The following is a 7439-nucleotide window of genomic DNA, read 5'->3' as shown; positions in this document are numbered from 1 at the left end:
GATAAAGGCCTACCTCAAAAAGCAAGAAACATTTTTAGGAAACTATCTAACCCTACAACTCAAAGAATTAGAAAGCCCCCTATGAAGCCGTCTGGATGAGGGCTTTTGTTTGTTTGTTTGCTGGGAGATTTTTTATTACTGCTTTGATTTCATCAGTTCCTATTAGCCTATACAGGTTTTCTGATTCTTCCTGATTCAGTTTTACATGATCTCACTCAAATGTGGAATCTAATAAACAAAATAGACTGAGGAACAAAATACATCCAGAGACATTTAGAGGCATGGAACAGACTGAGGGATCTCAATGGGAAGGCAGGGGTGGGGGAGTCAGTGGGGAGAGATTAATCAAATAACTGATATGCATATATGCATAACCCATGGACAAAGACAATAGTGTGGTGAAGGCCTGCGGGGGAGGGGGGTATGCCAGGTAGAGGGGATCAGTGGGGAAAAAAAGGGAGATATCTGTCATACTTTCAACAATTTAAAAAAAAAGAAAGAAGAAAGAAAGAGAGAGAGACAGAGAGAGAGAGGGGAGGGAGGGAGGGAGGGAGGGAGGGAGGGAGGGAGGGAGGGAGGGAGGGAGGGAGGGAGGGAGGGAGGGAGGGATCCAATCTTAACCAGTCTCTTCCAGAGAACAGAAAAAGTGAAGTATCCTCTGGATGAATTAGGATAACAGGGTGCTGTATCAATACTAACTCAATAGCCTAAAGAAGATAAAAGTTTATTTTTTGTTAAAAAAAAACCCACAGTTAGTGTTCCAGACAGGGGTTGACTGTCATTCAGGAGCCAAGTCTCTTCAATCTTCTTTAGGTTTGTTTGTCTGCCTAATTGAAGCTGCACTGCACACACAACCTTGTTCTGCCTCATAGGAAGTAAACAGAGCATATGAGGGATGAGTGCCTCGGTGCCTAAATCTCTGACTGCAACACAGCACTATCACTTAGATTCCATTGGTATCAACTTAGTAAGTAGCAAACACTCGACTTTAAGGGAGTCTGAGAAAACTATCACTGCTCTATATACAGGGTGTCCCTAAAAGATGTATACACGCTTTAATAGCTGATAGCCCAACTAGAGTTGTTTTCTTGTTTATATGGGTTTTAACTCATTTCTGTTGAAAGTATCCGAGTAGAGGATGGATGATCACCTGTCAGGCATGCGGTAGAAGGAAATCCTGCATCAGAATAAAGGTTTCTCATGTTCCAATCTAAGTGTTTCGTACTCCAAGATTCTGTGAACTCATAATATAGGTTCCTTAAAAAGCATACAAAAGAAGAACCACCACAAAACAAGAAAATGAAAATGGTGATGGAAGGAAACTTGTCTGAAGGTGGTTAACACACAATACAATATACAGGTGATGCATTCTAGAATTGTACACCTGAAACCTATATAATTTTATTAACCAATGTCACCCCAATAAATTCAATATAAAAGAGGGGAAAAAACCAGCCCTGGCTGGTTTTGCTCAGTGGTTAGAGCGTCTGCCTGTGGACTGACGGGTCCCGGATTTGATTCCAGCCACGGGCATGTACCTCAGTTGCAAGCTCCATCCCTGCCCCGGTTGGGGCACATGCGGGAGGCAACCAATCAACGTGTCTCTCTCACATCAGTGTTTCTTTCCCTCTCTCTCTGAAAAGCAATGGAAAAAATATCCTCAAGTGAGGATAAAAATTTTAGAAAGAAAAGAAAAAAAAAACCAGAAAATAAGAAGACTGAAGGCACCAAAATAAGACATACACTACAAGTTTGCCTGTGCTGAGAAATTATGTCATATTAGCTATGAGATTACAGTTCAAGGAATAGTGATTCACTTTCCTGTTGCCTTAAACCCATAAATTAGACTGAATTTGCCAATCAAGTGCCATATTTTACATATAGCTATCATCATACTATCCCTTAATTCATAAGAGTATAGGAAGAGACTTATGTTTTATGTAGCATCTACTATACTAGATGTTTTTACATATTTCATTCAATCTTTTTGTAACTGTCTTTTTATAGATGAAGAAAATTAGAATTAAAGAGTTGAAACCAATGGCCTGAGGTCACATATGTTCTTGGGTATCCAGCTACTTGATTTACACAAGAATTTCTTTTTTCATTTAGGTCTAACAGCCCAGTTATTTGGGGTTGGAATCACTACACCGCACTAGAGGGCAGTAATAACAAGTCATTCCAGATACAGTTTCATATCTTTACAGCAAAACAAGCATAATTGTGTATAGAAACTAACATATCTGATGTATTTGGAAGAAATACATGAAAATTTTAATTGTAGATATTTAACACTGATAGAAGGGTCAAAACTGGTATGACAACAGTATAAATTACTCCAGGTTATATATTTTTTTAAAAAGATATCAATCAAATATCAAAACTTTTTACCTTTTTAAGTTATAAAGGTCATATTTCTAGTTTATTAGTTCCCTACGAGGATAGAGAGACTTAATTCCTTCATTTAAAATAAAATTTTAGCTAACTAATAGTTCATTACTGACAAAATGGTATAATTTATTGTTTTATAGGGAAGAATAAAATATGCAAGTTTGTCTTTACTGACACTACATTCTATTTAGTATTTGGGTATGATCTCACTTTTCAGTAATAATTTCTCACAGACATTTAGAGCCTAATTCACCAAGCAACTCAGCTGTGAGGCAAAATGTCATATTCTCCTTCTCTATGGCCTTCCTAGCTTACATGGGGAATATATTATCCTATTTTTTCAGCCATTTCATGATAGTCCAGGAACATTTCAACTTATTCTAAAAATAAAGAGCATTTAATGAGGATCACGGAGACATTTCGAAAAGTGGTTTCAGCGTGGTAATGCCTCGCTGTCTCCCGGAAGCCCCTTTTCCTGTTTCTCACATTTCACTTTGCCTTTGACCCTGCTCTCTCTTGGGCATAAATGAGTCCTTATACTTTCATAAAAAAAATTTTAATGTTTTATTTCTTTTTCTCTAAACTACCTGACTTGACTCATCTCTGGGGTGCTTTAATTTGTAATTCTGTGGAAACAAGCTAGATTGCTCATTTAGTAATCACTTTTGACATTATCCAAAACTTAAGACTTGAAAAATACCCTTGTTCTAATACATACAATTAGAAAGTACTGAACTCAGATACTACCACTTCGTAATTCTAACCAACAGACTGTGGTCTGATCTGCCGTTTATGAGATGCAAAGAATGAAAAGGGCAAAACAAAACAGTTCTAGATTTCAGTGTCACAGCTTTTGAAAGCAGGATAGACTATTCTACAGACTTAAGCTAAAGACACCCTTGAAGGAAAATAAATCCTTCAGGCACTGCCTCTTTAAGAGGCAGGTCACCACACCTGGCGTATCATACCAGGGAATAATAATTGTCAAGCACAATTTGCCTTATAACTGTGGGAACAAAGTCTGCGCAATGATTTTCCACATTGTCACTGTATGTGAAAACAAGATGATAAAGTTTCAGTCATAGATAGCATAGTTAGCTCAGTCAAGAATTTCCACACCCAGTAGCAAGGATCTTTATAAAATGTCAGTTCTATATTCAAACCTTTCAATGTCTTTCCATTTCAGTAAAATAGAATCCAAAATCCTTACGAGGCCCTTCTATGATTGGTCATGATCTGGGTCCTGAAGGCCCCTCTGATGTCATCTCCTTCCACTCACCAGCTTCTCCACCTCTAGCTCTCCTAGCTCTTCCTCACACAGGCAGGTGCCTCCTGCCTCCAGGCCGTTGTAGACTGTTGGCTGTTGTCTCTTCCTGGATCATTCAGGTGGAGTCCGCATGGCTCCATCCACAGTTTGTTTCAGGTCTTTGCTCAATTGTCACCTCACTTGCCTGGTCACGTCTCCTACCCTGCCTTTTTTTTTTTTTTCTCCATTATAAACACAGAATATAGCTATTGATTTTTTTTCTGATCTGCATTCCTCCTTTGGAGTGTAAACTTTATAAGAATGGGAGCTTTGTTTTGTTCAAAGATGTGTTCACAGCACCTGGAAGAGTACCTGGTACAAAGCAGGCTCTCAATAAATATTACTCTTGAACGAAGACATGCAAGAGTTAGTGTAGAACACCACTCAACTCACGTTAGGTATTCAGACAATATTTTTTACTCCCTGATGTGATGCATAGAATTAAGCAGTTCGAAGCTGAAATGAAAGCTGTACTCAGCCTATACTGGTATCTCCTAATCGTAACCTGCATGCAGCTACTCACAGGGTATCGGGACAATAAAGAGTGGAGAGATTAGGGTAAATGCAAAAACATAACAGGAGAAATTGCTCAGAGAATACACATAGCACGTATGAGCTGAAAAGTAAAACACCGAATATGTGCTGCCTGAAGCCTGCTGTGGTTTTAAAATTCAGTGTATTACTGCACCCCTCACCCATCCCCAGACTGAAAAACCTACTCTGCTTGTTGCTGTGTGTTCAATCCTATCCAACAGTTTTCCCTTACTTATGATTTAAAACTTTATCTCCTAAAGACAATCAAGCTCAGCTATCCCTATCAAAAATTTTTTACAGTAAAACTAGTTTTTAAAATGCCATTTTGTGGGTCAATGGGGGGGGGAAGAGGAACATCTATAATACTTTCAACAATAAAGATAAATTTTGAAAAATAAATAAAATGCCATTTTATGAACACATTGTTAAAATGTTACTGATAGCCTGGTTCACATGGCTCAGTGGTTAAGCGTCGAACCAGGAGGTTGCTGGTTTGATTCCCCATCAGGGCACATGCCCGGGTTGCAGGCTCGATCCCCATTGGGGGGCGTGCAGGAGGCAGCTGAGTAATGACTCTCTCATCATTGATGTTTCTCCCTCCCTCTCCCTTCCTCTCTCTGAAATCAATTTTAAAAAATTTAATTTTAAAGAAATAAAATAAAATGTTACTGACATACCATCCAAATTTACTTTGACATAAGTCTTAGTGAGCTGTGGGTTCTAGCTGTCTTTCTGCCTGCTTCCTTATTAAGTATTTACTTACATAGTTAACTAACCATATATCTTTAGGGCAGGCAGGAAAAGGCACCACTCCTTCCAGCTATAAACAGAAGAGGCACCACTCCTTCCAGGGTTGACATAAGACTCCAGAAAGGGACAGCTTCACCACCTGGATCCCAACCCAGATTTAACGATCCAGGGCCAGACACCTTCCTCTGCTGAGCCATGAGCCTGATGTTGAGTTATCACAAGTCAAGGCTTTCTTGTTCACTTCAGGGAAACAGCATTCTCCAATTAACACAAAGGCTGCACACTGTCACAGGACCTCTTGCTACTCTGCTGTCATGTTCAACACGACCGAGTGAAGCACCAGAGTTCATTAAGGCACTTTATTTGCACATATTTATTACATCCCTAGAAAAAGAATCCCAGGATCTTCTCTCCTGTGTGTTTTCATCTTGCTTCTTCATGGTCCACGATGCCTGCTGAGGCTGTCAGCACAATGAAACCAAACTGATAGGATGGAAGCAGGTTGTTCTGCCATTTTTCTAGATCTTTGGGTTGCACATCAAATCTGGGGCTGATGACTCCACCGTTGTTCAACCTGCCTGTGAGGTGCACAACAATTTTCCTAGCTCTGTGGTCATCAATAATTTCACATTCCCCAATATAACCAGGCTTCATCATCACAGTTAGAAACCAGACGATGACTGGAGCAAGGCCTAATAAGAACCTGGCATTTGTCTCTCTTTTCGGCATTGTTGATGTTCTTCAGAGCACCAGCCAGGGCATTTGTGTGCACCATTATGGTGGAGAGAGGGTGGGAGGGCTCCCCCTATCATAGTTTAATAACTATCTCTCCCACAGCTCACTTCACCTTCCCACTGGTGACTCCTTTTTTCACAGAGCTCATATGTGGCAGAGTGGGAATGGGCATCACATCTATGCTATGGAAAAGGGATGAATCTGGCCACTCTTTGGACATGCAGCTGCTCTAAGGCTTCAGGAACCTTCCAAGGCTGAGAAATTCAGACTCTGTTCTCTGGGAGGAATCTGGCACTGGCCCTTCCATCTGGCACATTGGAGGGTCTCAGGTGCCCAGCTGAGTCCTCTAATGGGCAGCATTATTTGTTGGTCACAGTTATAGAAACCCACCCTATTCCCAGACCCAGATCATACTTTACCCCATGATCTCTGGGTGGAGTTGTCATTCAGAAAACTCAAGAAAAGCCCAGCCGGTGCCGCTCAGTTGATTGGGCATCGTCCTGCGCACGGAGAGGCCGCCAGTTCAATTCCCGGTCAGGGCACATGCCTGGGTCGTGGGCTCGATCCCCAGTAGGGGGCGTGCAGGAGGCAGCCCGTGGATGTTTCTCTCTCTCTCTCTCTCTCCCTCTCCTTCTCCCTTCCTCTCTCTTTAAAATCAATAAAACATATTTTAAAAAAAAAAAGAAAACACAAGAAAAGAATTAGGTACCGTCCCTGCATTTGGCAACAACTAAGGGAGAAGGGGGGGAAAAACAGTAAAAGTGCGACTTTGAATTTAGTAGCTAAAGCATGTAGCCTACCTTGTTCTCAGCTGTGAGCAATCTCCGTTTGACATTTTCAGCTTAGACTTAGGCAAGGGGCCGATCAATAGCCTTGTCGAGGGAGAGGGAACTTATCTCTACATCATGTTTCACATCACCAAATACATATATTAGTGCTAGAGATAGCTCATTTTCTGCAGAATATTTCCAGTATTTTCTGCCACAAAATTAATTAAAGGACTTTATTTATTTAGTGCCTACTTTGTACCAAGCATTCTGTAAAGTTTACAAGCTATCTCATTTAAACCTAAAGACATCTCCTGATACAGATATTTTATCCCATTTTACACAGGAAACAGAGGTTCAGTAGCTTATTCAAGGCCATGTGGGTAGATGCAGCGTTCACAGTCTCATTACCCACCCCCTCCCATTCTTGCTCTTCCAGTGTATCCAAAAGTTTCTGTGTTGCATCATATTGTGCTCAAATGTGCACACATTTTATTGTAGTGTCACTAAAATAGTGTCACTATGAAGTCATAACCAACTGAAATAGAGGCTACAAGTTGACCAATGTAAGACTTTAAGTCAAGGACATAGACACATGGCCAACAGCTACAATTTGGACTGAACACCTGTTCTAACAACATGGTGGTGCTTCGTTTTCATTTTTAATTTTTTCTGGCAGGTTGTATACTTGTCAGTTTGAAGTTTCTACCACTCCCTTCTGAATGACAACCACCCCCCGGCTCCCACATATACTATTTCCCACACAGCTTTTGAAGGCATTTGAGTTTGGACCCTCTGATTAAGGTCAATCATAAACTCACAGAAACTAGTATGCTTTAGGTTGTCTGATTTTAAATTATTATCTATTCCTACTGAGAAAATAAACTTTCATTTGGAAGAGAATGGGAGAAATGAAGACTCACAAAACGTGTTGAAACAGGCTCGGGTGCGGAGAA

At 40.5% G+C, this 7439-nt stretch overlaps 1 pseudogene; it reads right to left on the bottom strand.

Annotated features, from left to right (window-relative positions):
• Positions 1-5404: 5404 nt before the first annotated feature.
• Positions 5405-5762, bottom strand: LOC107525611 (small ribosomal subunit protein uS8 pseudogene; annotated as a pseudogene).
• Between the last annotated feature and the right edge of the window lie 1677 nt (positions 5763-7439).

Source organism: Miniopterus natalensis, chromosome 4 (genome assembly GCF_054644295.1).
Source record: "Miniopterus natalensis isolate mMinNat1 chromosome 4, mMinNat1.hap1, whole genome shotgun sequence".
NCBI classification, from domain to species: domain Eukaryota; kingdom Metazoa; phylum Chordata; class Mammalia; order Chiroptera; family Miniopteridae; genus Miniopterus; species Miniopterus natalensis.
The sequence above is the reverse complement of the archived record's forward strand: the minus strand, read 5'-3'. Positions and strand labels throughout refer to the sequence as shown.